Source organism: Harmonia axyridis, chromosome 5 (genome assembly GCF_914767665.1).
Source record: "Harmonia axyridis chromosome 5, icHarAxyr1.1, whole genome shotgun sequence".
NCBI lineage: Eukaryota > Metazoa > Arthropoda > Insecta > Coleoptera > Coccinellidae > Harmonia > Harmonia axyridis.
In genome coordinates, this window is record NC_059505.1 from 43151172 (window position 1) to 43176273 (window position 25102).

Consider the following 25102-nt stretch of genomic DNA (forward strand, 5'->3'; position numbering starts at 1 on the left):
TCTGATCTATTTTACTGATGCTCTATTGACATATTTTCATTTCTTGATTGACATCCGAATCAACTTCACACAAATACGTTAACAAACTTCAACCGGGGATACATCAACCTCAAACTGAACATTCTTTCATCAAAAAAACCATTCATCAACCCCCAAAACCAAACCCCAACCCTCTCTCACCCTCCAAAACCCATCGGAACGCGTAATAACCCTCCATTTTCTACCCCCTTTCAATAGTACGTAGTTCAACGTATAACCGTAACCGTTTCCCGAACGTTCCGTGACGATAGCTATAGTTTTTTTTTGCGCGCGGGGGCCTCGTTCCGGCAGCTGTTCCGTACCGATCCGAAGAAACGGGGTTAAGCACCCCCCATTTATATTCTCATTATCTGCGAGCTCGTTTTCTGCGAATGATTCATTCGATGGAGTCCGCATTACGATGGAGAGGGAGTCGTTTAGGTTATGGGCTGATCGATACCCCCGGAGTCATCCGGCGATGATTGATGGGGGTGAGGAAGGGGGTTGCTGAGCTCGCCCTCCAGCCTGATGGCGGGGCTCGAACATGGTGTACAGGAAAGAGGCGCTAATTTTTTTTTGGGTCGACGAATTGATGACCCCTGAGCCTTGCCGAACCGACCAATTGTAATGGGAATGTTGAAAAAGGGGCACGCTTTCAATTTCAGGTGGAATTGTATCAATTAGTTGATGATAAAATCGAAAAAATACGAGGAATTGATCATGTGTGCAAAATGGCGAAGGCGTCGGTTCCGATCATTTCACTTATAGTAATTTTTTCAAATGTTGCAACTGCAAAATACGATTTTGAAGTAGTTGAACGGGAGCAGTACCCTAATACGCTCATTCTCAACCATTTTTTTCAAAATATTTCGGGTTTGAAGAAGAATTGCGTCAAATAGTTGATGATAAAACCGAGAAAATAGAAGTAATCGACCACGTGTGCAAAATGGCGGAAGCGCCGGTTCCGATTATTTCACTTATAGTAATCTTTTCAACTATTACAACTGCAAAATATGATTCCAAACTAGTTGAACGGGAGCAGTACCCTAATACGCCCCTCCTCAATCATTTTTTTCTAAAATATTCCGGATTTGAAGAAGAATTGCATCAAATAATTGATGATAAAACCGAAAAAATAGAAGTGATCGACCACGTGTGCAAAATGGCGGAAGCGCCGGTTCCGAACATTGCACTCAGTAATTTTTCCAACTGTTATAACTGCATAATACAACATCAGACTTATTGAACATGAAAAGAACTGTGAAACACCCCTTCCCTATCATGGTCCATCTTGGAATTATAGCAATCCGAATTCTTCTCTGTGATCATACATTTTCTGCAATAACGTTTGAACGTTTCGATTGATTTCAATGGAAAGGCAATTTTTTACGACAAATCTTATGATGATTATAATAGGTCAATTGAAAAGTCCCCAATCTGATGCGAAGATGGCGGTGCTTATATTAAATCCATATGATTTTTAGTTAGTACCAACCTTCAAACAGTACGCGTCAAAATTTGACAGCAGTCCGACCATTAGTTCGTGAGATATAGCATTGTAAATGTAGCTACTTTTGTTTTATGAAAAAAGATGGAAAAAAAGAATTTCGTGTGCGGATAAAATATTGCTTTTTGAAGGGAACAAATACAGTTGAAGCAAAATCTTGGCTTGATGAAGAATTTCCGGGGTCTGCACCAGAAAAATCAACCATCATGATATGCTAAGTTTCAACGTGGTGAATAAAGCACCGAAGAAGGAGAAGGCAGTGGACTCCCAAAAGAGGCTGATACCGACGAAAAAATAATTTTGAATGACCGTAAAGTAATGACCATCAAAAGCTATAATTATACAATAGCGTTATAGGATCGTTAAAAAACGGTCCCATTTGAAGAAAAAAAAGGTGCTGTTTCATCAAGGCAATGCGCCGTGTTACAAATCAATGAAAACAATGGCAAAATTGCATGAATTGGGCTTCGAATTGCTTCTGCATCCACCGTATTCGCCAGATCTGGCCTCCAGCGACTTCTTCTTGTTTTCAGACTTCTAAAGAACGCTCGCTGGAAAGAAATTTAGCTCCAATGACAAAGTATTGGCCGAAACTGAGGCCTATTTTGAAGCGAAATACAAATCGTTTAAAAAAAATGGTATTGAAAAGTATCGCCCTAGAAGGCAACTATGTTGAAAAATAAAATCGAATTTTGCCCAAAAAATGTGTTTTACTATGGTAGACCGAGGACTTTTCAATTGGCCTGTTATTCTTTATAGAAAAAAGTTTGAAAGGTAGTTTTTTCAAAAAAAAAATTAAAGTATAATGCAAAAAACTCTTGTTTGAACGTTATCGCAAAACGTATAATCAAAATGAATACTTCGGATGGCTGTAATTTGAAGAGGAAGCATTTTCGGACATGTGTTTAAAGGAATTTTTTTCTTATTTTGATGAGTACTATCACCTTCTTAAGTTTTGCCCCACTATCATGAATCATATTGAAAATATAAATTAATGACAACAAAATGAATAAAATTCCAAAGCGCAAAGAGTAGCCAGAGAAATTTCACTTTACGCGAGATTGAGACGAAATTCTATTAACGATATCAGAGCACTCTTCGTGTCGCAAATAAGAGAGCGTCATATCACCTAAAAGGGTGAAAAATGAAAGGGATCTTGCCGCGTCGAGGACGAGAGACCTCCTTGTCGCTTCATTATTCAGCTGATTCGATTACGCGGGCGCATTTGCTGTCGCGCTAGCGTGAGTTCTTGCCTGATCTACCGAACACGGACAACCTAACCTCATTCCTATAGTCTGGTGGCTATATTGGAACCGGGTTGACGGTGAAACTCTGCATTATTAACCTGGAGATCGATTATTTTCACGTTCTATGCAGCTGGGAATGAGGTTGGCACGATTTCAATATTCTATGACCCGTAAATTGTTGAGCTGGAGCTTTGCATTGGGGATAAAGAGTATTTTGACCTTTCTCATGGCAGATCATTACGGCATTCCTGAATTTCTGTTCTCTTTAAATAAAACTACAAAGAAAACGGTAATATAGATAAATTTATGAGAGTTCAACTAGACTCGTGATCGTTGTGCTTTTGCTGATACATAACTAGAAGCTCCTGCACCTGTCAGGAGCCTAGATTTGACTCAAATTAGGTTTATTAGTAGGCCACCGTCGATGCAAATATCTCCTGTTCCAAAAGCCTTATCAGCCGAACGAATTTGCAGGCTCTGTGTATCAAAGAAAACATCGATACATATACTTTTTAGATGTCTAGATCTAATTATTAGAGAACTTATTAGCCTTTATTATACTATGGGTACCAGGGCACTGTGGGGTTGAAGGAAATGAAAGAGCGGATGAACTTGCAAAAAGTGCATCAAGGTTAAGACCTGCTGGACCTGAGCCTTTCTGTGGGATAGGAAAAGACCAATACAAAGCGGCGGTCCAGCTATGGGAGTTGAACAGTAGGACAACCCACTAGACTTACACTCCTAGACTTGCTCAGGCAGAGAAATTCGTGAATATTTCACCTACCTACGCCAAAAAGCTCCTGAAGCTGTCGCGAGCCGAGCTTCGGGTGATGGTGGGACTGCTGACGGGGCATTGTCGGTACAAACATCATTTGTACCGTATGGGAAAGTCTGCAGACGAGATTCGCAGGCTCTGTGGATCGGAAGCAGAAACAGCCAAACACTTGGTATGCAAGTGTCCGAAGCTGGCTGGCCTAAGAACCATTCACATGGGTAAGCCAGTCCTGGATACCAGAGAGGTAACGGCCAAGGCCCATAAGGAGGTTGTCAGTTTTATTAACGTCATTGACGACCTCCCTGGGTTCTTATGAATGAGTAGGGTAGAGAACAAAAGATCTGCATGGTCGCAGTTCCCGGAAGACTTACCGAACCAAAACGACCCCAGTTGAAATAATAATAATAATACCTACTTCTCAACACTCACAAGTGGATGACTACCTAGCATTTTTCCTCTCCAGCCCATAAAATACTGAGCAGCAGAATAAATTAAATAACTGTTTTGATAATGAAAACGATAGAATAAATCATAGAACTGGACAGTCTGAGAAATGCATATCTGGGCACCCTCTGATCTGACAGCGAAGACGTTATCAGATTTGTCAACACCAGAGGTTAAACATAGTCACAGTTCTGAAGTGTTGAATATGTTCACACAGGTCTAATATTTGATAACAGTTCCACTCCAACTTCTAAAACTTCCAATAGACTTCCAGCTCTAACTTCATTGTAAGTTAGATCTGGATAATAAAGGAAGAATGAAGAAAAAAGAAAAATAACACCTTCGTGCAGGCTACAAAAGAAGGACAGTTGAAACAGACGTTCCAACGGCGAGACAGTCGGAGTTCACCCTAAGAATTTCCTTGAATTCTCGCGTCAAAGCAGCGGTCTTCGCCATCTGGTGCAGTTCAAAGCCGGTCGGAGATCTCATGAATAAACCAACAGCCTCCGACCAAGGACAGGGTCGGTAATTCCTGGAGCTACACGAAGCGTAGTCGGCACAAAAGTGAATAGTACAAACATCGAACTTTTAATCATCGTATAAATTGGTGGAGCCCTCTGTTGGCGCAATCACTGTTTCCTCGGGAATTGTCCCTTAATTTCTTCCGGATGGAAATTCTCCAGTTTTTACACGCCCGGATAATGGAACTAATTCGTTTGCGTCCCCTCGTACTTGAATTTTAATCGGACATGCCGAGAGGGCGCCCTTCGCGAGAGATTTTTTTTTTTTTTTCCAGCTTGTGTTTCCTGTCTTTTGCGAGGTTCTGGTGGATGGAGAAAGAATCTGAGGGAATTAGACATATTTTTTCTCTAATTCTGTGGTTATTCCGTTCATTTTTCCACATCTTGTAGAACAAAATCGTGCGAGAATATATCAGAAACGCACAGTTTTCATGGTTATATTTTATTATTCTATGTTGGTACTCCGAACTTTCCGCCACGGCTTTATCTGTCAATTCATCAATTTGCCTTAAAGAAATCAGTTCTGCCAACCAACATTTTTCAATGCAAAAATCACTAAATGATATTTATGGAAATATTTCATTAATTTCAATAAAAATGCAATGAATTAGAGAAAATAATGTATAATACTCGTACAGAAGGCTCATTCTACCACTCGTTCATTCCAAAACTTGCCACTTCGTGGCTCGTTTTTGAATTTTGAACTAGTGGAAGAATATCAATGCCCTCTGCACTATTCTGTTTTTTGCTTTAACTTTGGAGACTGTGTGGGTTTTGGTCTGTTCAACATTGTCACTTCATGTCTTTCAACCTTTGGCTTCTGAGAACTCAATTTCAGTATTTTGTGGTACCGTAGAGCGGTGTGACTTTGCACCACTTTTTCTAGTTTTCTTGGTGTAACTTTTTCGTTTTTTTGTGAAATGAGTCCTGTGCAAAGTATGTTTAATTCGAACATTTCAGTTGTCGACTGCTGTGGTTACAATCAGATGAAAAGTTGGCAAAGTGACCCGCAAATCGATGCGAGTTTGCCAATGTCTTAAAAATGCGTTTTTTGGCAATTTCATGAAGTGCTGGCGGTATATTTTACTGCACTAATGCCTCCGGGTTCGCCCATATATCTTTTATTAATTTTATTCCATAGAGTTCTTCTAGGAATGTTGTACACTTCGGAAGCTATATGTATTGAAATGTTTTCATTTCGAACTGTATTGATTGCTCGGAGTGTTTTTTCCGTATAATTACTATATTTCCTTGCATCCAACTTCTTTTTATATCGACGACCCATAATTGTGCCTCAAAATAAAAGAGGTGAAACAAATTTGGTATGTGGCAATGTCTCCCGCCAAAGAGCCACAATAGAATAATTTCCCGAAATGTCGAAATCCTCTCAACCAAATGTTTTCAGAGTTTTTGAACATAACGTTTAATGAATGTAGAGTAAGCTGCTAAATATATTCCGATGTACCGTTCGCCATATTTTCTGCACAACTTCTAGTATTTCGCATATATACCCACGTTAAAAAATTACCCGCTCACATAACATACCGTAGCACACCATTCAAAGCACGCCAGACGACTGCGACGGTTGCAACATGTGGGTATATATTGTGGTTAAAGGTTCCGATTCGTGATTTCTGTAAGAAGTTGCCAACTTCACCAAAACGAAGTGAAACTTAAAATATTAGGCAGTTCGGCCGAGTCACCTCCGTTGGCAAAGTCACACCGGTCTACCGTTCTATAAAAGATCTAGAGTTATATTGACATAGTGTGCTTTAACGTCTTTCTGTATAGACTCTTTGGAACAAACTTCATTTCTCCAATAACAAAGTTTTACTTCTATACTTCCATCATCAACATAGAAAAAACATCCTAACTCTTCTCAAAGTCTTCACAATTCATCATCACAATTGGGAATACATACAGGGTCTTTATAAATGATTGTTACATCATAGTGGCCTTCGAAATACTTTCCAAAGGCCTGAATAATATCACATTCTTTCATAAAGACCCTGTATGAGTTATCCAATTAAAAAAACACATCTAGAACTGCTAAAATGAAAATGTGAGCAACGAATGATCCTGAAAGTTCTCTGAATACATAGGCATATCGAATGGAGAACTCAAGCCCGTTCTTCCACACATGAAACTGCTGAAATGCTCCTTGTATGGTTTCCCCTTTGTTACCTGCTCGCTTATCTCCAGTGGCAAAACTTCCGAACAACGTTAGATTCAGTTTAGTCAGCGATTTCCTCTGCAAATATTAGGCTTTGTGATTATCGGACACACTGGACCGGCCGAGAGATAAGGATGGACGAATGTGTGGATGAATGTTTGATAATTGCAGGGATGGACCTTGCAGAATAACCGAGATTTGTACAGGATGGATGAATATCTGCAGAGTTCTTTTAGAATTGGTTTATCTCATGGTTTGTTGGAATTTTGGCAGTCTTTCTCTTATAAAGGGTGTTTTTTTTAGAGCTATAGAACTTTAAATTGCAATGAAACAGCGATTGATTATTCGATTGACATGAATTTTATTTATCTGCAAGATAATCTTGTGGTACTATATTTTAAATGTGATTTCTGGCATATGACCGCCACGGCTGGCTCGGATGTAGTCCAATCTGGACGTCGAATTTTCGATGACTTTTTCCAACATTTGTGGCCGTATATCGGCAATAACAAGGCGAATGTTGTCTTCCAAATGGTCAAGGGTTTGTGGCTTATCCGCATAGACCAATGACTTTACATAGCCCCACAGAAAGTAGTCTAGCGGTGTTAAATCACAAGATCTTGGAGGCCAATTCACAGATCCAAAACGTGAAATTAGGCGGTCACCAAACGTGTCTTTCAATAAATCGATTGTGGCACGAGCTGTGTGACATGTTGCGCCGTCTTGTTGGAACCACAGCTCCTGGACATCATGGTTGTTCAATTCAGCAATGAAAAAGTTAGTAGTCATGGCTCTATACCGATCATCTTTGACTGTAACGTTCTGGCCATCATCGTTTTTGAAGAAGTACGGACCAATGATTCCACCATCCCATAAAGCGCACCGAACAGTCAGTTTTCCTGGATGTAACGGTGTTTCGACATACACTTGAGGATTAGCTTCACTCCAAATGCGGCAGTTTTGTTTGTTGACGTAGCCATTCAACCAGAAGTGCGCTTCATCGCTAAACAAAATAAAATGGACGTAGTGCGCTATACGTATTCCGCACAGAACCATTATTTTCGAAATGAAATTGCACTATTTGCAAGTGTGGTTCAGGCGTGAGTATATTCACGATGAATTGCCAAACAAAACTGAGAATAAATCACTTGACAGCTGTCAAATCGGTCGTCATCTTGAATAGTAATGCCAACTTAAAGTTATATACCTCGAAAAAAAACACCCGTTATAAATGTTGATAACATTCTACAATTTTTTGTCAAAATCGATGAAAAAGCGACATTATCACATGTACGTTAACAAAAAAATCATAAAAGTTATGACGATCAATTGGGAGCTAACTTATTTGGAGTTTCACACCCACCTTCTTGAAGTTTACGAACGTAAGATTTCGACTTGGCGCAATTCCCTCGTCACAGCTCGATTTACATACAATTTTCACTCTCCTCGTTGCCCAAACGCGACAAGATTATCGCCAGATCCATCTCCCTCAAATTCCACATATTCTCCAACCTCCTTCTACCCCCTTAACTCGCGACGCTGAAGGAATGGCGGTTGCCTCGCAACAAAGCGCCTGTTTATTCTGCATCTAATATTGTGTCAATATAAGCAGGTTCACTTTGAGAAACTACAAAGGCGGCTGGGTTAAAAGTCTTCCCTTCGAAATCCTCTTATCTTTCCATATTTGCCTCGCTTATTCTCAACTTTTCCGTCAATAGGTTCTGTGCTGGGAGAAAAATGCGAGGAGCCATCTCGGGATCCGGTGGGCGTATCGCCAAGATGAAAAAGTTTGTTGTGGTCGAGGTACGGGTTCTTTTTATCGGGAACGGATGAATAGGTCTGAGAAACTGGAAAAAGTTAGAGCACTATTCACGGATCTTCTTACCGATACGGTTTTTTGTTTGAGATGCAGAGCATTCGAGTTCTGGATGGAACTGGATGTTGTCGATTTGCGAACGAGAAGTGTAGGTCTTGTTGGAAACTTTGGTCGACGTCGATCTGTGATGATGCTCAGACAACAGGAGCACAATCTTTTATTTCTGTTCCCTTTTATTTCCTTTTTAGAAATGTTGACATTCATATGAAATGGTGATAGTGGTTTGTTATTATAGAGAGTGATGTACCGAAAAGATTTTGGTAGGAATACCTGGACTTAGTCAGCGAAAGTGTTCAGCAGTCAAGGACTAGATGATTTTATCATCCTCGTATGCATATCTTACAGAATCCTAATCCTTAGAAAATTCTTAAAAATCAAAAGTATCTCTATGGGAATTTTGTACCTCTCCATCGATTACTTCGATAACGTGGATTTCGAAAACGCTCACAGTCTGGAAATTAGTCTATTATTTCAGAAGTTATAGGTTATAAACTGAAATTTTCAAACCAAAATTTGAAAATTTTCTCAACGCTGCCATTTTTATTGGACGCAAGATACGGACTTGAATACTCTGTATGTTGTAGATCAGAGCTCGATGATCAAAAAAAATTTTCATCCAGGGGTCTGTGACGAATATTTTAGGAGATATAACGATTTTTGCATAAAAATTCAATTTTCACTGATATTTTCTCAAATTTCAAAGTCGAATATTTCTGAAATTGTGAGTTCTACGAAAAATCGGTCAGCAGTGTTAGCATTCACTATGTCTAATTACCCCTTCGAAAATTCGAAAGAATTAAAAGTCTCTCCATGGGCATTTTATACCTCTCCATCGATTGATTCGATTACGTGGATGTCGAAAATGCTCACAGATTGGAAATTAGTCTATTATTCCATAAGTTATAGGTAATAAAGAGATAGAGAGGCTACAAAATGCCTGAATGTGAGCTAGGAGTCTTTGATGAAGATATCAAGGGCTGTCACTCGCAGTCTCATTTATTAACACAACCTAAGAGAAACACAAAATCGCGGTCGAAATAATGTATAGGAATAAAGCCTGGCCACAGCAAACACGCCACCTCAGTCACTTTGAGGACGAATATGAACTTTTGAGTTTGCCTCTCCAAGTCAGATTCATTACAGTGCCTAAAATCTAAAGAGCTGAATCATCAAGAAAGAGACAGACACTCTAACGATGTTTATGAGGGGTTCAAGGCAGATAATAACAAGCCCTAACTCATTGTAAAACCTGTTTTTTGAGTTTCTGCGACCAAGAGAAACGCACAACAACAAAAAAAACTCTGCTGCTCTTCCTGCAATTACTGAAAAGAACACTATCCCCTTCATCAAACGAGACTAACTCCACCTCTTCGAGACTTTCTATTTCCTCACCAAAAATTGTTCAAATGTGAGAGCTGGATGAGGTTCACTTTGATCTCTCGTTCAGTTGAGTTGGGCAGTCTTCAGTTTACTGAATTAAATCCTCCTCTGAGACACCAGTAAAGAAAAAATAATCTTCCCTTCTGTTTTATACATCCCTAATTTAATCAGCTTTTTACCACCTGAAACGTTAACTGCGATAATTCCTAAGAGGTCCTTTTCCATTAATGGAAGATCTAATAAACCAAAAACGGCGTATAAAAAGGGCGATGATCTTTCGGTCTTAAACGGAATGAACCCTGCATAACTCCTAAAGCGGCCATACATCCCCAGACTTCCATTAGCGAGACGTCATAATAATCAGTTTAACTCGATCCTGCTAGATTCACGCCCGGGCGCAATTAAAAGACTCCCGGATTCGAAGGGGGATCCGGTACCTACCCCGATTAGCAGTAGCTTTAAGGGTAGGGGGATGAGGGATGATATACGGTTTTTCGGCTGCGTCCTAAAATTCTAAGAGGGTCTCGTCTCGAGGCACTTCACGGCTTCTCCCCAAAGTGCAGCCTCTCCTAATGCTCCTTCTTAGCTGGAGCCGATGGCGACGAATTGATACGTTTATGTAAGAGGATTTGTCATCGTTTGCCTTAGGTGCGCTCGAATTTGACAAATGTGTTTCTCGTCGAGAAAAAAAACGGATATGTCGGGAAACGGGACGTGAGTGTCGCCATAGGGGAGGATTTTGGGGGATGTGGAGCCGACGTAGAACAACTTTCTTGCGCGTTTGAATTGGGATCGATACCTACAGTTTTTTTTTCGTGTTTCTCTGGTTGGCGGTTATTTTAGTCTTTAATGAATTGTGTTATTTGAGAATGTTTTTTCTTGTTTAATCCACATCTTTCCTATGATTCATTTTTTATGATTACGAATCAGGTCTATACAGGGTGTTTCTAAATGGGAAATGAAAGCGGCAATTGGTTCGAATGTAACACCCTGTGGTTTGTTACATTTTTAGATTAATAAAAATGTATAAAAATAAGAAATAATTTCTTTCATATTCTGTCTGCTATACCACAAGTACCAAACATGTTTGGAAACAGCTCATTTTTATTAATCTAAAAATGTAACAAACTACAGGGTGTTACATTCAAACCAATTGCCGCTAGACAATAAGTATTTTTGATTATATTGTTAATTCAACTAATAAAGAATGTTACGCGTTACTTTATGAGCACACACAAAACTATTGTATTTTTTGTCCAGCCTGTACCCTTTGGAATCAACATGTGATACATTTTTGGAATCAACTCATCTAGAGTAATTGGAAAATTGAGACAAAATGAGGTGTTCCATTTAAAAAAAATGACGGTGACGTCATAACTCCAAAGTAATTCACCTTGTATTTTAGATTATTATTTCAAAATACGGTAAATTAAAATTAAAAATCGACGTGTTTCAGGATTATTTCTGAAAATAGTCTGTTCAGCTAAAAATGAATTTGTTCCATACTTTACGGACACATTGTATAACAAACTGGTATGAACAAACTGGTAATTAAGAAGAATCTGTCAGAAATGTCAGAACAAAAATTCGGTCATTTAATATAAATTTTTCATTACAGAGAGTCCAGCAAAAGGTTCATTGAAACCAAATCCACCAAAGAGGTCACCACCAACTCCAGATATTCAAGTTTGAAAACCAAAATTCCCAGACAAACCTAGTAGGCCAGTGAACGGTAACATCAGTTGAGCTCAGATTGTTTCCAATTCTGCCCTAGCACCCGAAGGAGTGATCAGAAGGCTGATATCCTTTTGGCCCTCAATGAACCAGAGCAACCCAAACGATCAAAACTGAGTTAGCTCCAACAAGACTCATCAGAAAGTTGTTCAGATGCAGCAGTAATATTTCAGTAGATATCCAAAGTCCAATCCTTCATTTTCTTTTGTACCTCCACTTTAGGAACATTCTACCATATGGGATTCTGCGCCTAAATTACGAAGAGACTATCTTCAATGAACTTACAGAAGGATTTGAGGCGATTTAATCACAACGTACCGTGCTCTTCACAATCTCATTGGAGTTGACCATAGCCACCTCTTCAAACTAAACCTCAATGGTGTCTTCGTGGTCATGCTTAAAAGCTATCGAGGAAAGTTTTTCAATTATCACTAAGACAAAATTTTATTTTTAAGCGGGTTTTTGGTGCGTGGAATGGTTTGTCCTCGACGGCTGTGATCTCAGTGTCTCTTAATGCCTTCGAAGACAGTTATAACAGTTTATGCCATCGCGTACGTGAGTGATACTAGTAACAAAGCATACGTTTTTTTATTTTTTTTTTCTCAATTTGATGCACTCTGTTTTTTGTTTCCTCATTTCCATATTATGTTTCATTTAGAATGTATACGTTAAATTTTTTGAGTTTTTTGTGCTCCGCCTTAACTCTTCATCTTTATCAAATAAATAAAAAAGAAAAATTAGTTAATGTCTGAAATTAATTATACCAGCACTAATATTTGGTGGCTGACAGACAATAATTTAATTCCAGAAAAAGTACCCCCTCGAGCGGGATTCGAACCCGCAACCTCCGAATCACTAGTCCAGCGCTCTCACCAACAAAGCCACCAAGAAAGTTGAAAGTTGAAAAGAGGTACTTTTCCCAGAATAAAAATATTGTCTGTTAGCCATCAAATATTACACTAGCATAAAAAAACCCTGTATGTCTGATTTAAACACAAGCCTTCATACCACGAGCTAGCGTAAATTGAACCAGATCTCCCCAGAACTAACGGCAACGTTTATAAAATTCCACCCGACGTCGTTTCAATTTGGAAAAGTCGACGTTGATCTAGAAATATCCCCCCGCCCCTCCTCTCCCGACCAATAAACATCCGTCTCGACGGGCCCATGCCATATATATCATACACCCAGTTCCGGAAGACTTAATTCGATTCTGCCGGCAAGTAGGTCATTCCAGATATTTGCTCTGGGGGGGACCAAAAACGTTGTGTGTTGTCTGAATAACTTCATTTTTCCGGGGGATCGATCTGTTCCGGGGGCGCCAGACTGCCGGCCTACGTTGTGACGCTGGGGCTGTTTTCCAGGGGGAGTTTTGATCCCCCGATGTTGCACTTGCACATCGAGTATCGACTTGGCTTTTGTTGGTTCGTAGGGCGGTTGAATAGCTTTCGCCAATAGAACGTTCTAATAATGCTTAACTTTGTGCAACTACGTTGTTAATCCACTCTGTCCCTTGTTTTCGTTGTGTATAGAACCCAAAATAAGTTGGTATATGCAACTAACCAGGAATTGTTGGAAGTTTGAGTTGAATTTTCGATGTATTCAGCCCTTACTTGATCGGAATTCGTTATCAGATAAAATCAGAATTGATTTACTTAAAGTTTGATATGAATAATAATTGTTTCGCTAACACTAACACAAAACAGAACTTGTAAACCAAATTATATTCAGAAGAAAGGGGATATTCAACAATGAAGATGAGTTCACCTCTATTTATTCTGATAGTGCGCTTTCAAAATATGCATAGGTGAAATATCAACGGTGCCAGTCCTGGCTGAATTAAGGCCTTGTGTCATGTTATCCATCCTCATGATATCAAAGAAACCTAAACAAGAAAAGACGTGAACACCAAGAGAAGTCACGATCACCATAGAAATAGTAGGTATTGGATTTTCTAGGTGTGTTGTCCTTAACTCGGTAAGGCTAGGACAAGCGAACAGAATGTGATCAACACTTTCATCCATACTCGAATGTTCATCAAATAGCTAACTAATAAGTACAACCAGTCAAATGACTAATTTTTCTCCTCTCAAGTGGACTGGCAGCCCTAAAGAGTTTAAGTCTCATTTGGAGACACTTTGAGATCTTCACCGAAGACCCCTCAGGTTTTAAGTCGCAGTTTGGTGTGTTATCCTCTGTATAGGCTTATTTGGGTCTAATTTTAACATCAAGAAAAGGTCTTGAGAGCTGTTGGTTCCAGCAAGATGGTACATCTTGCTGTACGGCAGCACAAACAGCCTGTCATCCACACGCTATTCTCCAGAAGATCTTTTTCTCCAAGGTAAGTTCTTTGCAAAAATGTACGCTCTCTAGATCGGAGCCAATTTCATTTTATCTGTGAAATGATCTTGAGATCGATTTCTGAAGATTGTAATGGTGGAAAAAATAACCTGAATGACAAGCAACACACTGAAAGAAAGAGAGAAAGTCTTTGGTAGATTCCATGAAAGTACCAATATGTATATCGCTTGCTGATGTGACCTTTTGGATGAAGTTATACAAGAGACATGGCTCCAAAAACTGCATCATGTAACCTTGCTGCTGAAAATATTGTTTTCTATTTATTCCCTACCCTTTTTTTCTATGGCCTTTGAAATACGGGAGCTAGCCGTGGAGCCTCCCAAATGTTGAGCAACTTCTCAGACAAAAAAGACATGAATCATGACCATCGATTTCGAATTCGTTTGACCTCTCGAGAATCTACGATTCCCATAAACAACATTCATAGTTGGTAACACATAACGCCCAGATTGGTATTAATAATTCTACGCCTCTGTACTTGCACTCCCCAATTAACGAACCGACCTACGTTAACCAGTACGTACGTACATACGTCAGGTGTTGTAATATTCATGCAGAGCTCCGTTTGACTTCGTTATTGTTGCCGGGTTTCCGGAAGTGCCTACCGCGATTGCTGGAATCTTATTGTTACGTGTGTTCTTTGTGGAGTTGAAGGAGAATCCTCCTCGGTAGATGAAAGGGATTCGTGATTTCATACCGCCGAGGATTCGGGCGATAGTTTGCCTTATTTGTTAGTTTGGGTATTCGTTCTTCGAGCTGTCAGATTCTTGGGTTTGTGGGATCGATGTTGGTTTGAGGTCTGGCGCAAGGAATTGGTTGTTTGATTCAGGGGGAAATGAGAGAAAATCACGTTCGATTCAACGCTTACTCTCATGTATATTTCTGTGCTGAATTTCTCACAGCTGTTCAGTAGTATAGTATATCCAAAGACACATGAACTAGCCCATAAAAACCCTTGGCCAGATGTACCTTTGAAGTGGATACCGTGATCCGCTAAATACTGGGGTTTATTTGAAAAAAATATTGTTAAGGAATAAATTCACAGGTCCCAAAAAAATTTCTGGAAACTTGGACAACCCTTGTATAATCGGAACACTCTGGCTTCCTCAAAGTGACTTTGGATATAATGTAACTGTTGTTCTCTTTGGTTCAATAGTGCTCAAGTTCATAAAATTGATGCACAGCTTAACGTTTCTATGAGAAATGTTAGTGAAACTATTAGATCTACCTCTTTGTATTGGTTACATTGCATTGCTATCACATATACTTCCACCTCATATTCGTAGACAGGTCTCAGTCAAGAAATCCTGGGAACAATTTTATTTCTACCCGAATTTACTTCCAATTGTTTCTTACTTCCCAAATACTAGAACTGTCAGATTAAAGTAACGTAAACCTTTATGGATTAATACCTTCCTTCAATCCAATGAAAGTGACAAGGAAATTTAGCGTACGGAATGGAGTTCTTGTAATGTCTTCAACAAAAGTCTAATCATTGATCCTTCAGAGAAAGTTCTAGGTTTCAATCTTCCTAGGAAAATTTGGTGTATTTTGAATCGACTTAGGCTGATCATGGTCGTTGTAATAGTATGTTCTTCAAATGGCATTCTATCGAAAGCCTTCTATATGAGAGTGTTGAAGGAGAAACCATTGACTATTTGATGAATACTTGTCCAATTAATAAATTTCATGGTGGTTTCCAAGCTATTCATTCAGTTTCAGATTCTTTTTTATAGTGGGTCGCTAATTTCAAATCAATATAAGGGAAAATAACATTTATTATTCATTTCTGGTTCTTTTCTTCTTTGTTTTCAGATTTAGTTATATAGTCGTCAACCGTTGGTGAAGAGAATGGATGGAGAAGATTTTGTTTGGATGAAGAGACAGCCCTACAATATAAATATGTCAGCTCATTCTGTAAACAAATACACAAACCATTCACTGCACTTATACGGAGAGACAGAGTTTTTGCTGAGGATTTTATCTGTGCTCTTGTATCATACGTTAAAATGTTTGATGCCCTGTTTACATTTCCTCTGCTAATACTGAGAAAACATCTACACATGCTTCATTATTTGAAGTTGATAATTTTTTGTATTGCTCTATCTCAAAGAATATATAAATATTTCCATAATTCAAATTTAAGCTAAAAAAAACTACCAGTCCCCATTCCTTCACCAAATTGGAAAAATTTATACAGGTTTCGAGATCTCTTTCAATTTAGTGTCTCCTGCGAAGCCATTTCAGCCCGGTGAATGCCTAAATCCGAGATAGAATCGAGCAGGCACGGAACCCGGAAAACGAACTCATTTTCCCGATCTAATCAAGTGTTTGAATATCACTCAGGCCGGTTTAATCGGCTGTTTGAAGGTTAGAATCGGAATCGGGTGTAGGACAGGCCTTGGAGAGGGTCTCAGGAAAGGCATAAAATAGATTTTATCGTTACCGTTGCCGACCGACATGGGGCAGCACTATCGATTCGAAGGAAAGGTCCCATTTGAATATATTTGAATAATTGCCGGGAGCGAATGTTTATAGCGACACCCTTCTGCCATGTGAGACCCTTGGCATCTTAGAGGGTCTTGTACGATTTGACCTCAAAGGGGCAGGGCAGATGCGACATGGCCAAGGGTTTGGAGTATTTTTTTTGGTTTATTTAGGATTTTCTGTCACCTCATAGGCTTGACATGTTTGGAGTATTCGTGTATAGTAGTTCATACATGTCATGCGAATGCGTTGGCAGAAAATCCTGAATAATCTCAAAAAAAAACTTTTTTTCGAAAACGTTCTAAAACAGCAGTATGATACATTTCAATTCATGGATTCGATATCGTAGATTATGAAAATGCTATAAGTTTTGAGATCAATCAGTTAATCTGGAAGATATAACGTGTGAACCCAAATTAAATTTGATCATTTTTGCGAGTTTGTCATCTATCGGTAAAGTGAGAAACGTAGTTGAAATATGAGTCTGTTATAGACCAACTACTCATAGTCTACAAAAAACGACAGGTTTTCAATCGCGTAAGTGAAAAACAGAGATTTAAATAATACTCACAGATGCGCTCTTCCTGTCAGACCAAAAATCTTCTAGACACCTGCAAAAAAACATGTGAGTGAGTATATATGAAGTCACAGTATATGGATGAAAGCTCCGCTCATAGTTTCCCTTCAATTTTAATTCAATTTTTTTCTTATAGCGAAAATATCAATGTACACAATATCATCAGATTTAAGTTTCCACATTTTTTTTAGTTCTTCTGATGTTAAGTTTCACAATATGTTATCACCTTACCTGTAAGGAGATAACATATTGATAACTTCTATCTAATCAAATATATTCTTAAGATAGAGCAATACAAAAAATTATCAACTTCAAACTTCAAACCACAAAGCATGTGTAGATGTAATATCAGTATTAGCAGAGGAAATGTAAACATCATACATCTCAACGTATGATACAAGAGCACAGATGAAAAGCTCAGAAAAATCTCTGTCTCCCCGTGTAGTGTTTGGTTTGTGTATTTGTTTATAGAATAAGCTGACATATTTATATTAAAGGGCTTCCTCTTCATCCAATCATAATCTTCTCCATCCTTTCTCTTCACCAAGGAAAGACTTTATAATTGAATCTCAAAAAAAAAAAAAAAGAAAGGAGTACTAAATATTATTTATATCATTATATTGATGTGAAGTAAGCGACCCATTCTAAAAAAGAATCTGAAACTGAATGGATAGTTTGGAAACTACTATGAAATTTATAAATTGGACAAGTGTTCACCATGTGATCAACGGTTTCCTCTACACCACACTCACATAGTGGGCTATCAATAGAATGCCATTTGAAAGGCATACTATTACAACGACCATGACCAGTCCTAAGTCGAGTTAAAATACACCAAATTTTTCTAAGAAGATTGAAACCTAGAACTTTCTCTGAAGGATCAACGATAAGACTTTTGCTGAAGACATTACAAGAACTCCATTCCGAACGCCAAATTCCCTTGTCACTTTCAGTAGATTGAAGGAAGGTATTAATCCATAAAGGTTTGCGTTACTTCAATCAGGCAATTCTAGTATGTGGGAGGTAAGATACAATTGGAAATAAGTTCGGGAAGAAATAAAAATTTTCCTAAGATTTCTTGACTGAGACCTGTCCAAGAATAAAGATCTCCCTACATGTTTGTAGTGTTCTATCTAATAACCACCCTTCAAGCTGGCGCAGACCGAAATCCTTATTGCCTAAAAACAAACAAAAAAACCGCAGACGTCATCGTAAAACCTCCTCTGCGCATATTACACGTGGTAGGGGCATTTGTAATGTCTCCAGGTCTCCTTTATTACCCTCAGCCACGTCTTTGTACACGACCCCAGCCTCGGGCCAAAGTCAGATGTTTACGTTCAGGTGAAACGCAAAAGCGGGATCTCTGTTGATTTCTATCCCCGGCGTCGGTCCGGCATCTAGAAAGATTAAACGGATTCTGGCACGGGCTAAAACAGCTCGTTTTGCGGAGAGATCCATCCAGTTGTCGTGGTAATGACCTTTGAAGAATGCGTCTCGGTCCAAATGAGAGTCTGCAGTGAAAAATTGATTTCAATTAAGTTGAAAGAAGGATCTGTGTTGTCCGAGTTGGGTCGATATGTTCAAACGTTCGTTAAACTCGAAGAAATTTGGGCAATCTCATTATTTCGTTGTTAGAATTGCTTGTTTTGCCAATTACTCACTCTTAGTTAGACAATGAGTGTTTGGGGTGCAGCATTTAGAAGTCTTTTCAATCTTAATCCAAACCCATTTACTTAACTCTTTAACACACTTCTTACTACTGTTCTGTTTGGTTCAATTGTGCTCATGTTCATAAAATTAATGCACAGCTAAACGTTTCTATAAGAATTGTCAGTGGAACTATTAGATCTACACTCTTGCATTGGTTACCAGTGCTATCAAATATCCTTCCGCCTCATATTTGTAGACAGGTTGCAGTCAAGAAATCTTGGGATAAATTTAATTTCTACCCGATCTTATTTCCAATTGTATCTTACCTCCCAGATTCTAGGACTGCTAGGTTGAAGTCACGCAAACCTTTATAGATTAATGCCCCCCTTCAATCTAATGAAAGTGACAAGGAAATTAGACGTTCGGATTGGAGTTCTTGTAATGACTTCAGCAAAAGTCTTATCGTTGATACTTCAGAGAAAGTTCTAGGTTTCAATCTGGCGAGGAAAATTTGATGTATTTTCAATCGATTTAGGATTGGTCATGATAATTGCAATAGTATGCTCTTCAAATGGTATTGTATTGGTAACCCACTATTAATAATAATATAAATTTATTTTCATAATCAAAGTACATTCCGAATAGAAAACAAGTCAAAGTACAAAAAGACCTTAAGGATGAAACAGAAAAAAAAATTACAGAAGTAAGTCTCAAATATGGAGGTCGTTATCCAGGTACTCACTTATAGAGTACGGTTCAAGGTTCAGTAGTAGCTTTCGAGTAGCATTCTTAAACTCTCTGAAATCAGATAACGTTTGCAATTTTTTTGGTAGCTTATTGAAGAATTTGAGGCACATATATTCAACATTTTTTTGAGTTAACACAATAGAGCACATGGGAAAATGGAAAGGAAAAATTCGTCGTGTATTATTCAGATTTCTATAGCCCTCGAAGTAGTGATCATATTTCTTCAGGAAAAGGATACATTTGAAGATATAAAGTCCCGTGGTTGTTAGGATTCCTTGGCTTTTGAAATGCCCTCGACAAAATGCCCTCGACAAGATGATAAGACAGTACAGACTGAAAATTGGAAAAATACACTGTTTTGAGTAAATCATAGTCTGCTTGTTGTTTTAAAATTCGCAGTGTATAGAGAACAGAGTTTAATTTACTCCGTATAGAAATTATGTGTTCTGACCAACACAACTGATGGTCTAATATTATTCCCAGAAAATTGGTACTGGTAGATACGTTTATGGACTTTCCCATAAGTTCAATAACTTCTGGTTTTATGATTTTTGAATGCGATGTACCAAAAATCACACACTGCGTCTTAGCAGAATTTATGTAGAGTTGGTTTTGTAGACACCAATTTGAGACTGTGGAAAAAGATCTTCGGGCCACCTCGTAACTCTCAGCAATATTAGGTGCGGTGATCAGTAGGTTCGTATCGTCTGCGTACATGTAGCACTCTTCGACGATTGGTGCGATGGAAGGAACATCCCGTTGAACTTTTTCATGTGTCATAACGTTCTCCGGCAAGTCATTGATATTTGAGTGTGGTGTAAAAGAAACCATTGACCACTTGGTGAATGCTTGTCTAATTCATAAATTTCATGGTGGTTTCCAAGCTATCCATGTAGTTTTAAGATTCTTTTTTAGAATGAGTCGCTAACTTCTGATAAATATTATGAAAACTAATATTACTCCTCTCTGGTTTTCCTTCTTTGTTTTTTCTGTTTGTTTTAGGATTTAATTATAAAGTCGTCAACCGTTGGTGAAGAGAAAGGATGGAGAAGATTTTGTTTTGGATGAAGAGGAAACCAGTCAATATAAATATATCAGCTTATTCTGTAAACGAATACACAAATCAGTCACTACACCCATAAGGGGAAACACAGTTTTTGCTGAGGTTTTTATCTGTTCTCTTGTATTATACGTTGAATTCTATAATGCCCCATTTACATTTCCTCTGCTAATAATGAGATTACACATATACATGCTTTGTTGCTTGAAATGGATAATTTTTTTTGTATTGCTCTATATCGAAAGAATATATATACTGCTCTAACAGTTCCACCTCCAAAGATGTCTACAAGAATTCCAGAATTGTAGCCCTTATCATTCGCAGAAAGCTAAAGTTGCGAATATTGATAAAATTCTGAAAAACGATTGAACAATTCCTGGGATTAGTGGAGACATACAAACAAATTGTAGTGAATAACATATTTCAATATCGATATATTGGCCACAAGAAGTCAGAAATCATCACAAACATTAAACACCTTCAGAGCCTTTCTCCAACTTGTAGACTTGTTCACAGTTAATGTTGGAAAAAAACTACAGCAAACCTATCTTCTTAAAATAAATATATGGTATAAATTTTCCATGTGAAATAAATTCCTAATGATTGATGCCAAGATAATGGGCACGATGTGTTCGAATCAACGTAATGCAACATCAACTCCTCAGCCATTTATTTCCCATGATTTCCACATTTTCGGAGTGTAAATACTAAATTGTACAGGGACTCGAATCTAATCAGTCTTAATGAAAGAACGAGCCACCCTCACGGCAAGTAAATTACGGTGTTCAACATCGCGTGTACCCCACCAAGTTACATACGTCAAAATAAGGTATTCCCTTCGGGGGCAGAGAGAGGAAATTAACAGACGATGTGAGGGTACGCAATTCTACATATCAGCCCTGTGAACACGAACGATTTTCTTCTCTGACTCCGGAATGAATAATTTCCCGGGAAAAGGAAGCCTAACACGTGAGCGTATATGGACGCAGAATGGTCGAATGAATGAAATATACACGCCACACGTGTATTCAAATGAAGTGGGTTCGATGTGAAGTAATAGGTTTTATATAGCGTCTTCTAGTTCCAGAGTTCTAATGAACTCCAGTATCTGGAATGTCTTCAAGGAGGTTACTTTCCCATTTCTACAAGTTTCTTGTCCAAAACATTTTTTGAGTTGGCTAGAGATGACGAGACCTTCCGGCACCAAGTGATTTGAAGTTTCTTCTTCCTCCCCACAAAATTTTCTGTCGTCGTTTCCTGCGAACTCATTGTTACAAAGTGTTTCCTGAGTGTTTCCTCTAAACCTAAAGACAGGTAAGTTGAAAAAAATTGTTCTGATTAACTGAGTAGAAGTACTTATTTATCGTAAGCTACAACTCACTCTGAAGTTCCAGAGTTCTAATGAACTCCAGTACCTGAGATGGCTTCAAGAACGTTCTACAAGTCTCATGTCTGAAGCATTTTTGGAGTTGGCTAGCAATGACGAGGCATTTCCTCGCCCCAAGTGATCTGGAGATTCTACCTCCTCCCCTAAGAATCTTTTCATAAGGTGTTTCCAGAAGTGGCAATGCCCTGTGAGGAATCCAGTTAGGAGGTGTAATATATTCTTGCTGATATCCAGATACTCCTTAGACCTAGCAGTATCACAGTTTCGAAGAAACTTTTCAGAACGAACAAACGCAGGAAGATTTCGACAGAGTGTTTAGCGAAGAGGATTGATAACTCGGAGCTGAAGGTATTACTGCATGAATATCCATGTGGAACACAGGTCTAAAAGTCCTCATTGATTCTCAAAAAGACCTACTTCATCTTGTATATCCCTCAGTTGTGTTAGGACCTTATATAAAGAAAAAAATTCAGACTAAGGATTATAACCTTACAGTAAAGATCCGAATTTAGGAATCTGACAATGTTGGTGGAGCTACCCAACTTTGAGTCGATTGACTCCTCTCAAGGGAACAGTTTTATAGACGTCGACGGTTGTAGAGAATTTATTTTGAAATTCTTGAGAGTATGTAGCTCCACTAAAGGTTAACTCAGATACTTTAAATAATCAGGGTGAGTTTGTCATGTGAATACCTTGTCACAAGCTGTTGAACGAATATAGCCCATTGTCCTCCCCTCTTAAACATTCTGATAACTCTCTCAATCGACCCAGCATTCACTCCGTTCAACCTAAACCTCTCTCCATGCCTACACAACACGCCAACCGGCAGGTACAAGATTAACACAACATGTAACACCCTTCCTCTCCCCAAGTTTCCGGGATCGATGGATTTCCGGTAGAGCAGACACGATCCAAGAGCTCCATCGACCACCAACGGACATCTGACGTAGGTCTGGCCTTTGCATATCCCCCAGTCAATCGATGGTGGCTCGAGACAAAGGGTTCGGAGTGTTGGGGGTAGCCGTGCAAGAAATAACACGACCTCAAAAAGTGGACGTCACGCACGGGTTCACACGGGTTGAAATATGGCGACCGGAAAGGCAACCGCCTAAATCACGGAGCGTTGATCACCTTGCCAGGTCGGCAAGCCGCAGCTGGTTCATTATTTTCGAGTCTGCATGTGCCGGAGTTGATGCAGACCTCATCTCCTTTGACGGGTGTCTGTTGGGAATTCGAAAGCAGCCACACTCGTCTCATGATGACTATGTTGCCGAATTCATTTATTTTATTCTTGTGAAAGACGTGGTGATCTTCAGAAACTGAAGGTTAAATTTACGTTTTAACTCCTATAGATCCCTGTTTTAGGGTTTCAAAACAGTTACTTTCTGGTTCGTTGTTAAACAATGATTGTGCATTCACAGTTTGACTAGTAGGACCGTTTGAAACATTTTTGTGAGCATAACTCTGGGAACAATTATTGATGTGGAAATTCAATAATTTTCCTCCAAACTCAGAGAATTACATGATCTATCAACCCTCAGTACAGTAAACTGAATTTCTCGAAGAAAAGTATATCACATATTCACATTCATATCACATTGTATAGTGTACCACAAGTTGTTCTCCTTTATTTCATTCCTTCCTGTCAGTACATAAACGTTAATTTTCCTGGAAAGCTACCAGCCAGCATCATTATCTCAAAACAGATGGATAGTGGTCTGTGAGGAATTCTTCTTGTGTTTCCTTCGACTAGCTGCTGTAGGTACCTGACAATACCATTATCGGAACAACGTGAAAATTGAAAGCAATTGATAATAGCGTGGATGAGAGAGAGACTAAGGTAACTTCAGCTTGCAGATATAGTCCAAGCTCTCAGACAGCTAGAAATATTTAGGTGTTGAGAATGCCGAGTCGTAAAGTTGAAGAGATGCCAACATTAATTTACTGTTCCGTCAGTTGAGGAGATTAGGGTAGGAAGTGGAGACGACGAATAGAAAATGAGCGAACTTCACAGTGGAAATTTGCCTTCAATTTATTTCCTTCTGTGTCTGTCAATACATTGGACCAACTACTAAAGTGTCTGAAGTTCATCGTTGTTTCTACGCTCCTAGATACACAACAGGAAATAATCTCCGTTTAATTTGTAGCAATTACTTTCTCTTAGATGTATCGCGTGTCCCAAATTCGTTGTCTAGTAAGGGGATCTCAGAATCCCTTTGAAGAATAAAAAAAATGAATTGCACATTTTCGGGTTCGATTTTTGACAGAATTGATTTGGTGAAAACTGCAACCTCATAAATTCAACTGTTTCCAAGACACCATCGACCGTCTCCCTACCAGTAGTATACTAACTGACAAAGAAACAGCAACACCCAGAAGGAGATGTTTAAATTTCAAATTTTGCTTGATAAAACGTAGATAGTGTAGCAAGGAGTAAATTATTGAATTTGGAGAAAAATCAGATCAGAATTAATGCCATCCTGTAACTGTCCGAACGGTTAACCGCCGGATAAAGTCTTTTAGACTGCATCATTATCGACCCCAACTTGTATTACCTCTGACGGTTGAGCAGCGCCGGCAACCATTACAGTGGTGCAGAGAACGTCAACGAATTTATAAAAAAAAATTGTAAACCTTCGGTTTTTTCTTCGAATTCAATCATTTACTCCTATCTTCGTTTTACCAAAAAAAATTTGAAATTCAAATAGCTCCTTCTGGGTGTTGCAGTTTCTCTATCAGTTATCATATTTCAGATGACAACCAACACAAATCAAACCCACAAGTTCACGCTCAACTGAAACAGAATAGCCCAATATCCATCTCCATCAGCAGTCGGCCAACTCAAAATCCTCAACAGCACCAATATTCCCTCCCTTCTCCACGCTGTTTGTTTTCCCGATTCGGCAACCGTAAACACAAATCGTCCCGGAATCGGAAAATCGACAAATTCGAAGCGAACTTCGCCTCCGATCTTTTGTGCTGGCAACGCACTCTGGATTGCGAGCGTTGGAAACTCGATTTAGGCTAACGCACGCTTTAATTAACGATTGCCGTTTGTTTGTCTCGCGAAAACTCGAAATGGGATGTGTTTTGTTTGTCTATATATATTGGGACCATTCGATATGGGCGAAGCGACAATGGGCGACGTCAAGTCGATT

The 25102-nt window shown here is 38.9% G+C and overlaps 1 protein-coding gene across 3 annotated transcripts in view; it reads right to left on the reverse strand.

The window, feature by feature from the left end:
* The window catches only part of LOC123680790 (complexin), a 330085-nt gene that overhangs the window by 196022 nt on the left and 108961 nt on the right, over nt 1-25102 (reverse strand). For all 3 annotated transcript variants that reach the window (XM_045618869.1, XM_045618868.1, XM_045618872.1), the window contains one exon: nt 17095-17134. The gene's annotated coding sequence lies outside the window, so the exon portion shown is untranslated. The remainder of the gene's footprint in view (nt 1-17094; nt 17135-25102) is intronic.